Below are 21,808 nucleotides of genomic sequence, written 5' to 3' on the forward strand. Positions count from 1 at the left end.
TTCACAGGTTTTTGGCTAAAGACAAAAAAATCGTTTTCGTTTCCTTGCCAGCTGGCAGCAATTCCTCTGCACTGACAAAACAGATGAGTATTTTATCTTTCGCAATTTGTATGGATTTTTTTAAAAATAAGTTGTTCCAAAAATTAAATGAACACTTCCATTAAATTTAATGTAGAAGCATGTTGCTGTCCATAATGATAAAATGTGCGGCAAGACAGGAAGAAAGGAACCAGTGGGATTCAAACCCATGGTCTTCTGCTTACTAGGCAGGTGCTTTAACCAACTAAGCCACAGCATTCTCTTACCTTACTGTTAATCCCACATCAGCAGGGTCAGCTTGTCGGCACGCCTGTCTCCATTTGGTGGTTTGAGCTGACGCTGCCATGACGTTCCCATTAAATGCGACCGAGAATACTCCAACCGGCGCGCCGCTTCGCCTGCTGTCGGAGAACTAAGCCATGGCACTGGCATCAGATTTCCCTTTAACAGCCACTTGGACACATCTCAATTGCTCTGAGACACCTGCATTCAGTGTGCGCTGAGCCTGCTCGCTGAGCAAGTGACGAGAAATGGCTTATGTCCAAGGAGCTCAATTTGCTTTTTATGTCCACTACAGCCGGCACTGAAGCGCAGCACAGGCTCTGTGGTTTGACATCTCCCAAGGTAAATGTTGAAATTGTAGGTGGAAAAGGAAAATTACCCTTGAGTATGGGGAAAGAAGCCAACTCATGTCCGGAGGGGGGCCAAATGCGTACGGAGGTGGCCTAGTGGTTAAGGCAATAACCTCTTAATACATTATACTCTGCACAAAAAGGTTCGAACCCCACTCTCTTCAAGAAAGGGCTTTGACATATTTTGACCTTTTTAAACTTGGTGTGCTTTTGTTTCGTTTGTTCGCTCCTTTCTACAGCAGTAATATTTCTATAGGTGTATGATCATGGTAGGCTGACAGCAGGAACATGTGGCCCACAAGCAGTGACAATATCAGAGGTGTCTGCAGTGTGTTGCTTTGTGAGCATCGATAAAATAACTTGACATGGAAGCAGGTGTGCCTGCATTAATACAGCTCCATCGAGAGGAAAAAAGTAACACAAGAACCAACTTAAATTCAACAGCACGTTTCTGCAGCTGAAAACGGAACCTACTCCACGTGATGATTGAGCTCACAACCTTGGTATGACTCCACTACAAAAGCACCACAACCTGACCAATTGCGCTACTGGAGCAGCACAGCACAGTAGCACATTTTTCTCAGTGCACTCAAACAGTGCTTCTTCCCTAACCTACCAGCTTCAAGACTTTTTTAAATTGATCAAAGATTCATTGGAAAAGGTTTGTCGATGGGTCAGGTGGGAATCACACCCGTATTCACTGCTTGCAAGGCAGCTATGTTCATCATTATACCCAGGACTGGCGCCAGGGGAATGATCTGTAGGGGGGGTCTGAAATCCTGAGGGGGGCAGTGATATTTTGGTTTAAACGGAGCCGTTGCAACCATCCAAGTGAATTCCTGCAAGCATGCCACTGATTAGTATTTCATGTTAGAAGATAACGACAAGCAATCTGGTATTTAGTGATGAAGAACAGTTCCACGTTCATCAGAACTCAAGTGATTATTTTTGCCTGGAGCATCAACCATATGTGTTCATTTTTGCAACAAGATCAACGGTAACGAGGATCTGAATCATTAAGAAATCATTGTAAAACCAACAGAAAGTACAAACTTCTATAACTACAGTCCTAGTTATATAACGATTGTAAGTATAAGGATAAACTACTGCAAGCCATTGGTCCACCTGAGCAAATAAGGTCATAATAATGTTGACACCCCAAAACATAGACACTATGTAACGTGCTGTTCCTGGATGGATAGCCCTCCTGCACATCAAACAGTCTGATGTAGTAACTGTGAATTCGGGGTTAGTATAGTTATCTGACTATTGACAAAGTACAACTATTTTTTTATGGCACAAGTTAAGTAAGTGAAAGTGTTCAAAAACTTTTTGTCCAAACCTTTTATCCAAAACTGAGGGGGGTGGGACTGTTCAGTTGAGGGGGCGATTTTGGCATGCCAGTAATATTTTCACAAAACGTCCAAGAGTTACGAAAACACTTACTTTGTGTATAAAGTACATTGTGTACACACTGTAAGTTCACAACGCGAGAAATACTGCTCAATATGGGATCCTGTCCAGGAATATCAGGGCTGTAAGGGGGTCAGATCTATAGATGTAGTAAACACATTAGTGGAGACAGTGTGTCTGCTCTCTGTATGAGAGCTGGACAGGAAGAATAATCTGTGGTCTGGGAAGAAGAGACCCTCGTTGGAAGAGCGGCGCTTCTCACAGGAGAGAATGAAAAAAAAAATTTTTCAGGGACGCTGATTTTTCTCCTTGGGGGAATTAAAAGCACTTATGGGGCGTGACCTCGTGGTGCAACAGTAGTGCATCTGCTACCCCATCAGAAAGTTGTTTGTTCAAATCATGTTGAGATCGGCTGATGTATGTTCAGGTTCAGCTGGTGCCGAACCCAGAAATTACACCATGCAGTCCAGTTTTATCTGTACACCACATAGATAATCTAAATGAAATAACAGAGCAGTACAGAACACGCATTCAAGAAATTACACAGCAAGTCATTTTGAACACGACAAGAGAAAGGGCACACTGCACATCCGTGAAACATCACGTCCGACTTTAGAGACAGTTACATCACAGAATGGAAGTTTCAGGCCCCTTTTTCATTACAGGTTCAAACTAACTTGAAAGTTACAGAGTTTTAGGTCACTTTTGTATTGTAAAAGTGTCTGAAGCCTGTAAATATAATTTGCCCTTTTTTAAATTGTGGATGAAATCCAATCCCATGTACCAAGACCTTACAGTATATTCATGTTAATTAAAATGACAAATGCTATTGGCCATTAGCTGGTGCTTTTTGTAACGATTTGCTATTTCATGCTGGAAAGAAGGAAACCTGACCAACGTTTGCTTTCAGGTGCGGTTCATTCACATAATGGACATCTATTTCTGAGGAGCCTGATTTAAAATGATTTAAAATCACACAAGAAGTCGAACCTACAATCTCATGATGCAAAATCAGACGCGTTATCCATTAAACCACTGGCCAATCATGTAACTGAATTGCACCATGGTGAGTTCAGCGTTGCAACTAGTAATACACCATCCCATCTAAAATTTCTAAGTGAGGAACGTGTTTTCTACATTTTTATCAGTTTTAAAATATCATCTCTTTAATACAGACAAAGGGTTTGTGTGTCACTTTGAAATTCTGATTTATTTAGAATTAAAGAAAAATATGTTTTCTTCAACAACGCAGTGAAATTATGACATCTTCACTCTACTTCTCTCTTGTAGTAAAGCAGACCTTGCAGTGTGAGCATTTGCTACAGTTAATTAGGTCATATATCATGTTAAATCACTTCTTCAAAACCAAACATTTCCTGGTGCACGTTTTCTCCATGAAAAAAATACATTTTCCCCTTACATGCTTTCTCGTTTTTTTTCCATCAGAGTACAGAAAGAAGAAAAAAGGGAAAAGCAGTGTCGCAAAAGAACTCCGTCACCCTTGGGAGATGTCAAGCTCATCGGATATGAAAAGTGCCCACTAAAAGCAATTTCTCTTCATTTATCTTAGCTTCAGGGCTGCTATTATGTGTGAGGAGGCAACTAGCTCAGCCAGCAGACTCAGCGCTTACTGAATACAGGTATGTTTTGAGTGTCATGCTGATCGTCTTATAAATGCAAAAGAAACTTTTAAAGCTGATAAAGTAATTTGCATGTGGCTACAACAGCCCTGGAAGAGAGATTTTATCAGTTGCACATAATCAGTATTTTTTACTTTTTGTGCAGCACTGGAAATATATTTTTTAAGTTTTCTTAAGAAGATCTCATGAAGTATTGCCAGGACCTACCTTCAGCACTCAATAGTGATATTAATGGAGTAGAAATGTAAGATAAATTGATGATCTGAGCTAAAATAGTCCTTACGCGCCTCCCGTAACAGTGTTCGTATTCATAGCAAGTGATATTCTTTTTCAACCCCAAACGTTGCTATTGCATTAAGCTTTGTGCGACCGTTAGAGGTTTCGGTAGCTTCTGGAAAGCGCACTTTTCCAAACTGAAACCTATAAGAACATTATTCAAGGTATACCATGTCCTGGAATATTTCATCGGGACTAGGATTAATTTCAATGGAAAGAACTTCAAGATTTAACTGAAATATTAAAAGAGTAGGAATGCATTTAAAATAGAAAAAATCAGTTCAGATGATATTTAATTTTTGAGAAATGGGCACATACTGTACATCAGCTCAGTGAGCAGTGCGAGGTGCTCTCCTGGAGATGATGTTAAATTAGTTAAAATCATGTGATAGTTGAAAAAGCTTAATACTTAGTGAAACAGCCAGCACAAATGGTTGCGTTTGTGATTATGTCACTTCTCTACTATAGCAGCGTCGATAAAAGACCCTCTGAAAGCAGTAAAGCACTGCACAACTGAATTCGTTGCTATTTGGAGAAATCCACAAACTCGTGTTTTTCATGTGCTTTAAAAGACAGCCATACTCACCGACAAAATAACGACACTGCAGCTGATTTTTTCCGAAGCACAGTTGACCTTTCTGAGCCAAATGATGAAGCTCACCCAGTGAATACTATAGCAGAAGGTGGAAGAAAGTGAGACTTTGTAACTACTGCAACCACAGGAACAACTGCAAGAAGCAGAATCAATTTCCCATCGAATGGTGGTATTGTCTGAGGTACGAGATCTGAACGTGTGCAGAGAATCCCACAATCTCTTCAAAACTTGGACAAAGTATTTCTGATGGAGCGCTGTACGCAAAGATTGAATAAGCTTTGCTCCTGCCGATGATTCTGCGTGAAAAAGCACAGCATTCAAGTTTCACAGACAAATGCACCATGCCTACAAAACCAATTTTAAAAACAATTGCGGCACACTACGACTCACACTGACTCAAAAGTGATCACGGCAGATGTTGTTCCCTGCATAATGCTGAAGGGACCAAAGAGCATTGCTGTTGGGAACACAAAATGAGGCTTTTTCATGCCTTGATGTTAAGCTGACAAAGACTATCTTGAAACATCTAGTTCAGTCTCTCGACAGACTGTCAAGCAAAGCTTTTACCCATTGAAGTCGCAATAGAAGGAAGGTCTTAACCCACCAACACTTAGCAGCGGCAAGATTCAAACCTAACCCAGCGAAGAAAATGGAGCACAAACCCAGCACATAGACCACCCAGCCACACTCCCAACACCTTACTCTTTTGGAGAACGTCGGGTGGGTTCAGCTCTTGTTGTGCGACGCGTGGAAATGACTGCATCTTCGTTTTCCGAGATGTTTCCTATCACATCTTTGTCAGCTCTGAATATAGTGCTTCTTTGGAGCAGGCTCCAGACCTTTTATTTTATTTATAAAGGAGGGCGCATTCAGGAACATGTAATTCCTGTTTTAGAAATGCTTTGGGCGGTGTGTTTTATATAATGCACAAACAGTATTCTGATTGTATACTGTAGACCTGTGTAGCAATCATACAGGATGTGACTGGGATTCTGAAATGTTTCTTGAAAAGGTATTCAGGGCTGCTTGAATCTATAATAAAAAAGTGACCCGAAACTTCCAACCTTCCAATAACTGATGTCGCTCTCTCTCCCTAAACCTGTACGTGATGTTTTGCAGATGTGCAATGTGCCTTTACTCCTGTATTAAAAACGACCTCTGTTGTTGGGCGGAGTTGAAGGAGAACTAACTGCATAGAAAAAGTACGTAACAATAAAATATTTCTGCGCGTGAAACACATCAATCGTTCAGCATTTCTAAAATGTTTAATTGAATTGACAAAGAAATCCTCTCCTTAAACTTCGAAAAGGATTATCTGTTGAGCCAGCAGACGAAACACTGCAGGTGCCTGTTTCTCACAGGTGTTTGAAGTTGTGGATAACATTTAGCAGGTTTGTCACCGTTGCTTAGCTGGTTAAGATGCCTCACTAAAAACCAGGAGACCCTGGGTGCGAATCCCAGCAGTATCTCTTCGTAGACAACAGGTCACTCATTGTCAATATTTATGGAGCTTAATTTAAAGACAACAGGAGAAGCATGAGTTACAGCTTTCTGTAGCTGTTTTATATCGCAATGGTGAGTGCATTGGACTTCTAGGCCTTGATTGAATGAAGTCATTCAAAGGTTGTGGGTTCGAGTCCCACCAGAGTCATGTATCATTTTGATTCAACCTTTCAAAATCCTCTAGGGATTGGTGTTGATCAAGTCAAATAAAGGACTTCTTAAGAGTCCACAGTTGAAAATGAACCAGCAGCCACAAGAAAGAAATTAGCAGCGGACTGTGATCACATTACTCCTGTCCTGGAGTCCTTGCACTGGCTTCCTGTCAACTTCAAAATCCTCATGTTCACCTATAAGGCTCCCCATGGCTTGGCACCTCAGTACCTGTCTGGGTTATCGCCCTACTCCCCACCTCACAACCTTCGCTCTTCTAATTCTGGTCTCCTATCTGTTCCCCCGTCCATCTACACTCTATGGGTGACAGGGCCTTCTCCTGTTTTACCCCAAAGCTCTGGATCTTTATCACCGAGGATATCAGAGAGTCACCTTCTCTAAACTCCTTCAAATCCAGACTCAAAACCCTCTTCTTTAGAAGAGCCTTTAATGAACTATTCTTTACCCCTCTGTTCCTACTGTATTTAATACCACCATCTATTGTCTCCTCTAACTGTGTATTCTCATCCTGCTTATCTTTTGTATTTTTTTAACTTTATTGTTGTGATTCTGTAAAGCGCTTTGAAAAGCCAGCTTTAAAGGTGCTATATAAAGTAAAGATTATTATTATTAATAATGAACAGTGCATTTAACATTGAGCACATGCGGTCCTTCTTTGCAAAGGATTGCAAAGGTTGGGAATTAGCTTTTCACTCGTGTTGTTGAAGACCATATCCTGGCTTTGTTGCAGGAAATGTCTGGATGCCATCACCAGATCAAGGAGAGGATCATGGTTTTGGGAAGTCTTCTTGATGCCTGACACTGTGTGTTTCCTGGTTGTAACAGGTGTCATTCTGGACCTAAACAACAGAGAACACCGTTGAAATTGCTGAACTGCCTAGCGGACACTTTGTCGCCTTCTTCTGACCTGCACTTAATGCGATTCTCTGAAAACGTGGCACATTATATCTGTGCTACCTTTATGGAGGGTGAGCACACTCATAATAATAATAGATTCGATCACAAGCATCTAAAAATGAGCATGAGAAAATGACATCACGCTATAAGGCTGAATGGCACAAATTCTCCTGTTCCTTCTGCAGCAAATGTGTGTTTTTTGCTTCTTAACACTGAGATAGTTGGAGATATTTGGCAGCAGTGGGATTCCAACTCACACCCCCAAAGAGACTAGAGCTTTAATCCAGCTCTAAATTAAAAACTGGGTGACTTGTAAGGGCTGGTAGGAGAGGAAAGGAATAAATGCTTCTTTTTTGGACTAATTCTTTATCTACTAAAAGAAGGAAAGATATATTTGATTATTATTTTTTCACCAGTTGTTTTGATCAAATTATTGTAAATAAGTGCCATATTAAGGTATAATATGTACATGAACGTCATGTCTGTGTCGATTATGGCAGCTGAGTATTGCTGGAGGACAGTTCATCATGAGTGGGTAAGCCTGCATAATGAGGGAGAAGAGATTGGCCTCTCTAACACAGTGTCCAGTGACACTAACCTTCTGTCCTACTGTTCTCTGCTAATGTAGAGGGTGAATGTTTATTTAGGTGAATGTAAGGTTTCATTCTTGTAAAATATTTCCAAGCCCTTTTTTTGTTGCTGAAAATTAATCTTGTGCATTTGAATGAATTCCGATATTGTCACCTAATTCTATACATTGTTTCATCAGACTAGAACATTTAGAGGAGCTCAATTGCATTTATGAATTGCATAGTGATAGTATTTCTTTCTGTTTAAATACTTCAGTCAAAAATGTAGAGAAGGTGCTCCTGTTTTCACCATTATAAGAACTGTGATGCACCAGTAATATTTATTCTTATAAAAGTATTGTAATTGTATTGTTCTGTTCTGTAACAATCTTGAGTGACACAAACCTTCTGTTTTACTGCACTACACTTCTCCAGAGGCCAGTTCAGCACACAAGGATCCTCAGTCAAACAAACACTGCAATCGCTTGATAAACGCCATTTCTCATCCTTTCTCTTAGTGTCGGAGCTACTATTTTATGCAACGGAGGCGACGTGACAATGAAATCTTAAAGAGAGTCTTCATGAAGGTGTGCGTTGGCAAGCTCTCCACTGGCAATTGACTGGGCTTGTGAAGAAATCAATCTCATTCAACAACCATACAAATTGCACAGCTTAAGGCACATGAAGTGAAATCTGTGAGCTGATTGACACAAAACAATGTCACTTCACATTATCTGCAAAGTTGTTTTGCTTGTCTGACCACCTCTTCCTACTTTACAGTGAGCACATATATTTCAGTTTCTTTCCCCCATGTGGAGATGTGTCCACTGCCAAAACTGCTGTCTGATTATTTAAATAATCTGTAAAACTGTTACATGACTTCATCTAATTGTAAATGTATAAGACGGTCTATGAGACATTTGTGAGAGTAGCTGAATCCCAGGGCTGGTATGGAATCACACACAGACAGGTCTTCTGTGTGATCTGAGTCCCACTGCTCAGAGCTACAGACTGGTCAAATGGTCACTATTGTAGACACGACCATCGGACCATCGGCTACAAATAATCAATATACTGATCATAGAGTCACTATTGGTGTTTATTACATAAATACTATATATAAATAATAAGATAATTCCACACTCATATGTGTTATAAAACATTTATAAACATTTTGGGAGGCTGACATACAGTAAAGAAAATAATACTGAAGGGCTGGAAGTCCTGGAAAGTGTTAATAGAACCTTTTTGCTTTCGACCTGGATCAGAGCCCACAACTGCCAGATCAGTGACCCCTGAGCCCAGTTCACAGAGAGGAGAACCAGGAGCTCTTTTATGTCTCTAAGAGGGCTGGGAGGAAGGATAAAAAAGGGAAATGTGACATGAGTCAAGGCTGTTCTGTCTGATATTGTTCATGTAGCAGCACTGATTGTCTGAATATCTTCTGGTTCTGGATTGTGAGGATAGAGAGCAGTACGGAGTTGAGATCCTGTCTGAGTGTGAGTCTGAGCTGTGAATCTGACTGAGAAGAGAATAATGATTTTTTATTCTGCCTGAGAATTTTCCTGAGAATTTTTCCTGAGAATTTTTCTTCTTTTCCAAGTGGTGTTACATCTCCTTCAGATACTCTGCACAGACTGCCAGAGTGAGAGAAGAGGAGAGAGAGATGGACAGATAAGAGCACATACAGCAAGAGACATATACGTCTTGATTTACTTTGAAGCAAGTGTTCATTTCTTTTCTGGAACAAGTTGTTTCTGAACTTCAAGAAATTCATACAACTTCTGAAAGATAAAATACAAATCTTGCTTCTCAGGACAGAAGAAATGCTGCAAAAAAAATGCCAGTGATTTGTGAAAAGCAACGGGAATGTGTCCTTGTGCAGCTGTTAAACAAAGGGCAGGTGGGTCAAACGCACTCAGGGATGCGCTTCAGATTGTGATGATGTAAACATAATCTCCGCTTAAAATTGAAGGGATTTCTTCGCAAACCCTCTTGAATGTTGCAGGAAATATTCGTGTTTTACTCGTGTGCAACTACAACAAGTAAACAATTAAGTACCTAAGTCAATGTCCAAGAAAACCATCTTCACGTTTGGAATTTTTCTTTAACTGGCTGTTGGGAGAATTCATTTATACACCCGTTGTATCCTTAGCAAAAATATTTTAAAATTAGAACACAGATTTGTTGGAGAACTTGACAATCCTTGACAATCATTATTAATCATTATTAATTAACATTATACAAATGTGCGTTGATATTTTTAATATGTACCTTAATTGTAATATATATATATACATAATTGCTTTGATATGGATGTTCATTTGAAGGAATTGAGGAAACTATGAAGGATCGCAGAACAACCAAAGATACACTTGGGCATCTGCTATTGGTAAAGATGAAAGAGTACCTTAAGTGTAAAGCTTGCATACACACGAGAGAAAAAATCAGTTTTAACGCACTTCATTAAACTGCTGGTGTGCTTATCAATCGTGCATAAAGCATACATAGCAGAGGATGGTTTCGATCCATCGACCTATGGGTCATGGGCCCAGCACGCTTCCGCTGCGCCACTCTGCTGACAGCTGTCATATGGCGATTCAACACAACTGCTCTATCTTTGCTTTCTAAAAGTGCGCCCGAGATGAAAAGTCTAAACGGTAAATGCAGACTTCACTTTGAGCACTTGGTCTTTTATAGTACAAAACATCACCCGCTGCTCTACATGGGCGTGTCTTCAATATCGTTGAGAACCAAACCTTCTGCTTTCCGAGGCAACTGATTCTTTCGTCGTTAATTCCCAAATCTTCAATGAGAATCAGTGAAACGAAAATCAAACACATGTACACACTCGCGTCCTAACCTGAAAGAAAAATCTACACCCACTTTATAATACTGAAAATGATTCAGGAAGTACAGCAAAGTTCTAAAACCAGCGAATGCATCTGCATACATAAAATGTCAATTTTTCAAAAGTAACATCTTCAGCTTTGAAAGATTGTCATCCATATATTTTCGTTTTTCTCTTTTTTTACATAACACGCTTTCGAGAAACAAACTGTCTTTTAATTAAGGCTTCATTAGAAAATGTGTATCTTGGTTTGCTAAGTTAAAATCGGCACATCCCAGTGGGCAAAAGATATAGAATATACGACTATTAAACGCATACCTTAGACGTGTAAATGTGCTCCGTAACTGGTCTAGAATGAAATTCTAATATACGTATATCGTTATACGTCAATTAGACATCTATGATTATATGTTTATTATACATAAATGGTTGAAGTTCTATTATACGGATAAATTTAGAGGACTATAATACATATATAGTTAAAGGTCTATTATACATCAAAGAAAGATTTTTATAGGTGTAGAAACTAGTAAATAAAGCCAATGATTTATTTTAGAAATGTATTCTTAAAATATACAAATATTCACACATGAAAAATATAGTTCAAATTATAGATTATATACAATATTGTAATCAACAAATGTCTAATCATCATAAAAAACACAACTAGTAAACTTCAGTTACAAATCCTAGTAACATGGCAATATATATATAGTAATGACAAACACAAACTAATTACATGAACGCGCTAATATTTAACTCAAAACCACATTTCGATTCAAATATAAATTTTAAAATTTACAACTTCTTTATTTCCACGAAAATATTATTAATGTAGCACAAACGCTACTTTCTAATAGACAGAAATAAACTGTTTTGTGTCTCATGGTGATCCTCCTCTCCATACTAATGAAATGTTTAATATGATCCCTCGAGAATAAAAAAGGAGTCAATTTCCGACTGGAATGATTGATGCCCCATCAAACATTTTGTAATATCCCTGGAAGTTTATACAGTAGAATCCTGGTTCGTGGCTTAAATTCAAGGTAAACAAGACTAAGGAAACGAATTGGAAACTTGATGTTGAAGTGGGATTTAAATCACCCGGAACATTTCACTACATTGGGCAGTATGTGCCAGAGAGTAATTTTTGATATTCCTTCGATAGCTCAGTTGGTAGCGCGGAGGACTGTAAAGAAATCAGCGGGGTATCCTTAGGTCGTTGGTTCGATTCCGCCTCGAAGGAAGGTGTTTTTTGTGTACTTTAATCAAAGAGTTAAGCTCTTTAAAAAAGGAATCTGTTTCAATCAGACATTGATCAAAAGCTCAATAAACGACGATGTAGAGGTTCCTGTTCCGAATTCAGCCCACGTCTGATTGTCTTGTTTTGGCCAAGATCTGATCTTTGAATTAAGGGACTACACTGTCTGCTTTGTAATCCAAAAATGCATACCAATGTCAAGTTTTTTTGTAGATATAAAGGTGTTCTCTGTTTTCAAAGGATAGGTATTTCATTGGCATAATGATTTGGTATTGATTTTGTATCGTTGTACTATAAAGTTTATGCTTTCTGTGTTTTTATCGTATTGTGAACTTATTTTTTAAACAAATGCTTACAAAGGCAAACACGGCACACATCTGTTTATACCAGTGGTGAATTGTACATTTTTATTAAGTACAAGCTACTGTGCCCTTCTGGGAGTATAACAGGTTCGATATAAAGTGGCAAAAATATAAAAGGGGAAAATACCCCAGACTGCGTGTAAAGCCCTCGTTGTGACTGTTTTAGATTAAAATGGCGTACTGTGCACGAAATGTTGCAGAAACACAGTCTGATATTTTGATAATTATTATTTTAATAATTTGATCAAATTGAGGCCCAGGATCCAAATCTTCAGTTCTGATTTTTTTAAGTGATACCTTTCCTTCCTGTCGTGGAAGTCACACGATATGAGCAATTGTTTTTTTTACGTTACGATCCAAAGAGCCTCAGACGCACTGTAACCAAACCAGGATGGATTGTGCTGGGAGCCGGACTGAGCTCATTCTCACTCCCTGTGCTAAAAACAGAATTTACTCTTCCCCGAGCATCGTCTACAGCTGCTGGATGGTGTTCTGCGTCTTACTGCTCCGGCAATTACTTTGACGAAAGACAGCTCACTTGGGCGCTTTTAACTTTCTCGCAGCTACAGGCGAGACTGATGCTCGCGATATGAAGGCACCCGCTGGTACACCTTCTCTAACTTTCACAATCGCGACAGACTTCGCTTTTAAAAGAAAAAGTAAATATAACCCTATAAAACCATTAGCTTTCTCAGTTTTTACATTAACCTATTTTCAATCAAAGTTTGATATTTTTTATTGCATTTTACATAATAATAATAATAATAATAATAATCATTATTGCTTACACTTATATAGCGCTGTTCTAGATACTCCACTCAATGCGCTTTACAGGTAATGGGGACTCCCCTCCACCACCACCATTCTCCTGAATGATCACAGAGTCAGGACCTCGGTTTTACGTCTCACCCGAAGGACGGCACCTGTTTACAGTTTAGTGTTCCGTCATTGTACTGGGGTATTAGGACCCACATGGACCGCAGGGTGTGCGCCCAGCGACAAAAACCAGACGTGTGTCAGGCTCGGCTGCGAGCAGGACAATGACGTCACGGGGACAAAGTAGAGGAAATCAAAACGGTTCTATAAAAGACCTGTGTCAGCTGTTGGTTTGCAGTCTGGACTCTAAATCATCTGATCCGATTTTAAATCTCTCTAATACCTGAGCTGCGGCTTCTTCCAAGTATTTATTCGTATACTTATTATGTGTAAGTGTATAAATGAAACCTTTCATATATTGTTCAGTTTAAATCAAAATGCTTTACTAATACAAGAGAGAAGTATAGTACGAAGGATGTGACAAATTTATGATTTCTTGGAACAAAACGGTTTTTATTTGCATTCGAAATGAAGTGGAATTTTAGCGCAACACACAAACCCTTTGTCTTTTTTAGAGAGTGATTTTTAAACAGACATAAATGTAGAAAACGTGTTTTTTTAGCACTACAATAGCAGGGTCAGTGGCGTAATGAATAATGCGTCAGGCCTCGCGTTAGAAAATTATAGGTTGGACTGCCGTCTGCCTTGTTGCGTTTATACCACTTACATTCTTTTATATAAATGAACTGCACCTGAAAGCTATAGAAAACACTTTGGGTAAGTTGTCTGCAGCCTCATGCGAATTTCGACAACTTACCCAAAACACTGCACTATCAGGAGATCAGCTCCAGCTCTGAACTCAATTGCAATGAAAAAACTTGCGTAACAAAACTGGAGAACAGCTGAACTTGTGCTCAGTTCGGTGATGAGGGTTCAGAACTGTCGTTGTTGTAATTAGCACGAACTGCACAGGCTCTGAATCAGACCATGTCAATTAGTCTGATCAGTGTAGGACACGTTAATGTAGAATTATTAATAGGTTTATTAGTTAGTTGTAGAATGTAGAATTATTAATAGGTTTATTAGTTAGTTAGTTCAGGTTTACCCACCTGAACTAATGTAGAATTATTACTTGGTCTGTCTCTTGTTTGTATGTAAATGAATGTCTCTGACAACTTAATGTTAGTTTTATGATGTAGGTCAGACATTGACATATGCACGAGTATACGACATGTCTCACTCCTGATTCAACTCACGTTCTATAGGAGATTGGCGATTCCTCCTGTTTCTCGTATAACCATATCAGAACAGAAGCCCGTGTTACCCAGCTGTGATTCAAGATCAACTGGCATCTTTATCCCTTTTTTATTCGTGATCATTATTTTCTTTAGTTATGATCAATATTGAACTTTTTCTAAATTAAATGACAATAATCAAACATGCAGGCAGATTTTTGAAAAGTATTCAGAATTGACACGGTGCCCCTTTGGAACAGTCGTCAGAAAATGTGAGAAAATGAAAGTTATGTAAGCTCTCACACAAAGCATTGAAGATTGGAATCTGAGTGTAAAAAAGCTACCCGTCTCCCAATGATAGGCAGGGATACACACCATGACTTAAATAGACTCAGCAAACTTTAACACCTATGATATTATGAGTGCTTTGCACGTGTCGAACTTCAAGAAGGAACTACTACAACAGTTGTGGACATAATTCAATACCACCGGCAAAGTCCAATGCCGGCAATGTCTGAGAAAATAATGTTCACTCATGGAATTTGGTCTTTGAATGGCTGGCGGGAAAATTCATTTATACTCCTGTTGCATCCTCAGCTGAAACATGTTAAAATAACAATGCAGATTTGTTGAAGAACCTGACAAGAATTATTGGGTTAGCACTGTATGTATTCTGGTATATTTACTTTAATTTTAATATAAATGTAAACATACATGCTGTATAATCTATTGTAATTTTAAAATATGTTAGCTGAGGATGCGAGGGGGGCTATTATACCTTGTGAAACACGCAAGGAAATGTAAAAAAGGCTGGTATTTGAATAAAATTGGCGATCACAAGAAAACCACAATTTATGTGGTATTATCATCAATATCCTTCAAAATCGACGTTCAAATGAAGGATTTGAAGAAAATATGAAAAAAGCAACAGTAATAGCAGAGGATTTTGATTTTTTCTCTTCAAGTCAGTAGATCGCCGTAGAGTTGCGCCCCTACAAACAGCACAAAGGATGAATCCCACCTCCTTTGTTATTGCTACGTTTGTGCCGGTGAAAGTAGCGTTTGTGGTATTGAAAGCATCTCGGAAGATGAAGGTGCAGTCACTTCCACATGTCATGATATCATTAGATCCGACGACAAGAGCTGAAGCCCCCCAGTCCAAGCCAGCAATGTGAGGAAGATGGGCATGGCGGAAGGTAACGTGGCCGAGCTGTCTAAGGTAAAGGATTTAGGCTCCAGTCTCTCTGGGAGCGTGGGTTTGAATCCCACCACTGCCAAATGTTAGTGTTTTAAGACATGCAATACGATCAGTAAAAGCTCTTTTTGTTAGTCTGTTGAGAGGCTGCGTGAGGTGTTTAGAAATAGACTTTCTAAAAGACAGGCCGTCATCTTGACATCAAGGCAAAAAAAATATTTTGTTTTCTCAACAGAAATTCTCTTTGGCACTTTTAGCTTTATGTAGGGAACAACATCTGCCGAGATCACTTTTAATATTGGCTGTGTTAGCGAGCTGCTTTTCCCTTTAAACTTTTACTTCTTCATGCTGAATCATTGGCAGGGGTAAAGCTTATTAAATCTTTTCGCATAGCGCTCCATCAGAAATACTTTCTCCTTGGTCAAAACGGGCACAGAAAGTTTTATAAGGGCAGCCTGTTTTGCACCGTCTAAATAACCGACAGTATGCAAATAAACTTTTTAATAACAGTATTTACAATATAACCCATGTTCAAAAATGCTTTTAGCTTCTTTTAGTCTAAGAAACAGGGGTGTTTTAGCGGATTGTGGTCTTCAATTAGTAAATGCTGAAGTGTTTCCCCGGTCGTGAGCAGATCTGGCTCCATTTAAACAGAATCCTGCTCAGCTCCTGCTTTCACTGCAACTTTTGAATTGAGCCCAAAGCGATAAGCAAGCTGAATTATCAAAGCTCATTAGGTACTAGAGATCACGGTATGTTATCAGGTAAATGCAGTCCCATGTATCCTCCGTAATTTCGAGTAAATACCAAAACACACCATCCGCGACCCACAGCGGGAATAAGCAGGACTTGGTTGTTCAGAGTGTGAGGCAACTATCGCCAGGAGGGGGGTTTAATTCTCGCTCTCGCTACTGTTTGAAATGCCAAAGACGCGTAATAGAGATTTTTGCAGATGTTTTTTTATGCTCCACTATACATTACAATAATGAAAACAAATCAATTAGAAATATGCAATACAACGTCGGTTCCCGAAAATAAAATCTGTTTTACACAGACATCATTGCTTTTGAGGTAATCCAGATTTTGAAGACAACTGCGCTCTAACTCTGGAAAATATTACTCAAAGGTTGGAAAGTACAACACGTTTGTACGTTTGACGTTTACAACAGGTAACATGGCACTTCTCCAGCAAAGCAACTCAGGTTAGTGAACTACTGGTGTATTCAATGCACCTCCATTCATCCATCACTTGTCAGGGTGGTTGAGTGTTCTAAAGCATCATTCAAAGCGCTTTACAGGTAATGGGGACTCCCCTCCACCACCACCAAAGCACCATGATAAAATACTTGTGTTTTTCTAGCTCTCACGGGTAATCTTGTCTCCAGATCGAGGTTTTGGTTCAAATCCCACTCCTACCAGCTACTCCTTTTCCCTGTTACATTTTTCCCACCTTGATGTGCTCGCTGACAATGACAGGAGAAAGAAAACGGAGAAACTGGTTAGCAGACACATGATGGGCAGGAAGATTCATGAACTATTAGATGTGATTAGCAGAAAGTCAACTATAAATAGACTTCGTGCATTAAGAACTGTTTGCGTTGCCTGTAATCTAGGTAAGATTTATGGTAAGGTATGCATTCAAATGTGAAAGACTATAATAATGTAAAACCAGGAGAAGACTTATTAAAACATCCTGTTTTCCTTGCGGTTTCTAATGTATTTTATTAAATGGGGGCTTTGTGAAATCAACTTTTAGCCTCTTGGAATGCAGTCACTCTCCCCGGTCTAAATACCATTATGTAAAATTAGGAAGCAGCAGTATTTTGATAAAGTGCGGTGTTCCTTTATCACAGTAACACAACAGTAAACAGTAAACGCTAGGTGTTTATAATTACTCGGGAGCAGATCACCCTCAATTTAGAAAAAACCTTTGCTCGTCCCTTGCTTTCACAGCGATATCTGAATCGAGCCCCATAGCGTTAAGAAAGCTAAATTACACAAAGCTCATATGACATTGGGAGTCACTGTACCCTATCACGTCCTGCTTGCACTGTCCTACTAAAAGATTAGAGGGATCAGAAAGGACACAAACAACCCATGAATCAACGATTTTGAACTTAAGGGTCGCAAGCTCTACCGACTGCGCCTCTTGTTCCTCTATTACAACAGTAAAATTACTAGGGTTGATTCAACATATAGTAAGCTGACCCCCTCCCAGCGACGGCACGGTGGCCAAGTGGTAAGGCGTCGGTCTCGTAAACCGAAAATCGCGGGTCCGAACCCCGTCCGTGCCTCTTTTATTCACCGCCACGTTCCTTTATCTAAGTCGACAAGTAACATGGAAACGTCTCTTCTTGTTACTCTTTCTGTGGAAGCGCACAGTTTCCTGTTAAAGCCAGAACGTATTGCGGAAATCTAATATATGAAATTTGTTAAGAACTTGATTGGCTTTTCACAGAGAAAAACGAGAAAACCTCTTTTTCAGAAGTGGGATTCGAACAAAAAACCCGAAGGGAAACTGTGACGTGAACGCAACGCCTTAGACCCCCCAGCCAACTTGCCTGTGGTGTTTATATTGAATTATATGTTTTATGTCTTTCTACTCGTTGATGAGGAAAAAAACTGAAATCATGTAATTAGGGAAATCTATTTTTTTCATGTGGAAAACTAGCACAAGCAAATGTAAAGTTTAGAGCAGCGCTCAATAAAAACGATCAGAAACCTAAAGCGCTACTTATGCGGATCAGTACATTCCCATACCAGTTGTTCTGCAGAAGAAATCAGAATAGCCGAACTGAAAGACGTTGTATTGCATATTTCTAATTGGTTTATTTTCCTGATTGCAATGTATTGTGAAGCATAAAAGCCAGCTGCATCAATCTCTATTACGCGTCATTTTTTGAAGGCGTTTCAAATAGCAGTCAGTGCAGTATTAACGTTTTTGGAGCTTGTATTACATTGTAAACAATCTTATTTAAATAAGTCTAAATTCGCACACTGTTATTTAGACAGCGCAAACCAGTCTGACCTCCTTCAACTTTCTGTGCCCGCTGAGTAGATCTTAAAGCAGCTGCAGCCAGAGTAGCCGTAATGGCAACACCGCGGGAGTTCAGCTTTTCTTATTTCTTCTGCAGAAGCACCGGCATCAGAATATACTGATCCACATAAGTAGCGCTTTCGGCTTCTGATGGTTTTTATTGAGCGCTGCTCTTAACTTTTGAACATTTGCTCAGACTAGTTTTCCCCATGAAAAAAAGACAGTTCCCAAATTACATGATTTCACTTTTTTTCCCCCTATCAACAAGTAGAAATAAATAAAACATAATACAATATAAAAACCACAGACAGGATGGCTGGTGGTCTAAGGCGTTGTGTTAAGATCGCAGTTTCCCCTGGAGACGTTTGTTCAAATCTTACTTCCGACAAAGAGCCTGTCTCGTTAGAGTAGAAACGACAGAATCTCTAAGTAGAAAACATTTCCACAACATCTCGCATTTCACGTGTTTAATGTTAATTGTCTTAGTGGTTGTTTCGGTGAATGTTGGCTCTCTTCTCTTGCAGGGTGACGGCAAACTTCTTCAGAGAGGGAGTCTCCCACGCACGGCTTTTCTTTATCAGGACCGAAGGTAACAGAGACAGACTTCAAACTCAAATGAATTACTTCTTGAGCATTTATGACCGTTAAAAAGCTGAGAGCAGAAGAAAAAGTCATTGGAAATTAAGAAATGTCTGCTGACAGTAATCATAACTCATGCTCAACTACGGACAAGCGTTCCTTGTTAGTACAGTGTTGAGTACCCCCGCTTGTCGCGCGGAAGACCGGGGTACGTTTCGGTGACAGGGTGCTGGTTTAATTTTTTAACAACCTGACTTCAGTTAAAAACTGTGTACTGTTTACTAAGTTTCAGACTAGTTATTGCGGTAGAATATGGAGATCATCTCTAGCTCTGAGCTCAACTGCAACAAGAAGTCGTGATGAACAAAATCAGAGCCCAGCTCAGGTGCTCAGGACTCAGGAGCATTGTTGTGGTTCTAATTAGCACAACAATGGGATACTTATTGGAAATAGTCCCAAAACAAGCACGTCTGGCAGCTAGTAGACCCCTGTAATAATTTTGCAGTGACAGAACACTTTGAAGATTTGCAATCTATTTAAATATGAATTTTCTAAATTTCAGTTCTCTTTACTCCCTGGCATAACTGAACTCTCACCTTCACATACTAAAGGCATTACATGCATTAGCTGCGATAATGCTTCTAAGAAACACAGAATGACATTTAGTTTTGTTCCTCATTTCCCCCAAGAAAAAAAAAAGGAGTAAATTTCCGCCTGGAATGATTGATGCCCCATCAAACATGTTTTAATATCCCCGGAAGTTTATACAGTAGAATCCTGGTTTGTGGCTTAAATTCAAGGTAAAAAATACTAAGGAAATGAGTTGGAAACAATGTCGATCTGGGATTTTACTCATCCGGAACATTTCACTACATTGGGCAGTATGTGCCAGAGAGAAGCTCCTGATATCCTTTCGGTAGCTCAGTTGGTAGAGTGGGCAACTGTAATGGAAACACTTGGGAATCCTTAGGTTGTTGGTTCGACTCTAGCTTGAAGGAAGGTGCTTTTTGTGTATTTTAATCAAAGAGTTAAAATAGTGAATCTGTTTAATTCAGTCGTTGATCAAAAGCTCAATAAACGACAAATCAAAGGCTCCTGTTCCGAATTCAGCTCCCGTCTGATTGTCTTGTTTTGGCCAAGATCTGATCTATGAATTAAGGGACTACTCTGTCTGCTTTGTAATTCAAAATTACATTTTGTAATGCAAATGTCAAGTTTTTTGTAGATATAAAGGTGTTCTCTGTTTTCAAAGGATAGCTACTTAATTGGCTTTATGATTTGGTATTGATTTTGTATCGTTGTATTATTAACTTTGTGCTTTCTGTGTTTTTATCGTATTGTGGACTTATTTTTTAAACAAATGCTTACAAAGGCAGACACGGCACACATCTGTTTATACCAGTGGTGAATTGTACATTTTTATTAAGTACAATATACTGTGCACTTCTGGGAGTACAACAGGTTTGATATAAAGTGGCAAAAATATAAAAGGGGAAAATACCCCAGACTGCGTGTAAAGCCCTCGTTGTGGCTGTTGTTTTATTATTAGATAAAAATGGCGTACTGTGCACAGAAACACAATCTGATATTTTAATAACTATTATTTTAATAATTTGAAAAGTATGAGGCCCCAGATCCAAGTCTTCGGTTCTGATTTTTTAAACATGATATCTTCCCTTCCTCTCGATGTGAGGAATTGTTTTTTTTCACATTGCGATCCAAAGAGCCTCAGACGCACAGTCTAACAGTAACCAAACCAGAATGTATTCTGCGTGGACCCGGACTGAGCTCATTCTCACTCCCTGTGCTGAAAACAGAATTATCTCTTCCCCGAACATCGTCTACAGATCACTTGTGTGCTTTTAACCTTCTCGCAGCTAGAGGCGAGACTGAAGCTGGAGATGTGAAGGCACCCGCTGGTGCATCTTTTCCAAATTTCACAATCGCGACTTCTCTTTTTTTTAAAAAGTAGATATTAGCCCTGAAAAAAGCATTAGTTTACATTAATCGATTTTGAATCAAATATTATATTTTTATTGCAATTTACATAATAATAATTATTATTATTATTATCGCTTACACTTATATAGTGCTTTTCTGGACACTCCACTCAAAGTGCTTTACAGGTAATGGGGACTCCCCTCCACCACCACCAATGTGTAGCCCCACTTGGATGATGCAACGGCAGCCTTAGTGCGCCGGAACGCTTACCACACATCAGCTATCAGTGGGGAGGAGAGCAGAGTGATGAAGCCAATTCATAGATGGGGATTATTAGGAGGCCATGACTGGAAAGGACCAATGGGAAATTGGGCCAGGATGCCGGGGTTACACCCCTACTCTTTCAAGAGATGACCTGGGATTTTTAAAGGCCAGAGAGAGTCAGGACCTCAGTTTTACTTCTCAGCCAACGGACGGCACCTGTTTACAGTTTAGTGTCCCTGTCATAATACTGGGGCATGAGGACCCACATGGACCGCAGGGTGGGCGCCAAGAGACAGAAACCAGATGGTACCGTGTGTCAGGCTTGGCAGCGAGCAGGACAATGACGTCACGGGGACAAAGTAGAGAAAATCAAAACGGTTCTATAAAAGACCTGTTTCAACTGTCAGTTCACAGTCTGGACACTAAATCCACTGAACCAATTTCAAATCTCTCTAACACCTGAGCTGCGGCTTCTTTCGAGTAGTTATTCAGGAGAACATTGTGCTAATCATATAGATGAAACGTTTAATAT

At 39.5% G+C, this 21,808-nt stretch overlaps 2 non-coding genes across 2 annotated transcripts; both read left to right on the plus strand.

The window, feature by feature from the left end:
- Positions 1 to 11,744: 11,744 nt before the first annotated feature.
- trnay-gua (transfer RNA tyrosine (anticodon GUA)) lies at positions 11,745 to 11,832 on the plus strand. The gene is given in 2 exon segments: positions 11,745 to 11,781; positions 11,797 to 11,832. It is a non-coding gene; the product is annotated as a tRNA-Tyr (tRNA).
- Positions 11,833 to 17,677: 5,845 nt separating this feature from the next.
- Positions 17,678 to 17,749, plus strand: trnat-cgu (transfer RNA threonine (anticodon CGU)). The gene has a single exon. It is a non-coding gene; the product is annotated as a tRNA-Thr (tRNA).
- Positions 17,750 to 21,808: the final 4,059 nt, after the last annotated feature.

Source organism: Atractosteus spatula (genome assembly GCF_055471065.1).
Source record: "Atractosteus spatula isolate fAtrSpa1 chromosome 10 unlocalized genomic scaffold, fAtrSpa1.hap1 SUPER_10_unloc_17, whole genome shotgun sequence".
Lineage (NCBI taxonomy): Eukaryota > Metazoa > Chordata > Actinopteri > Semionotiformes > Lepisosteidae > Atractosteus > Atractosteus spatula.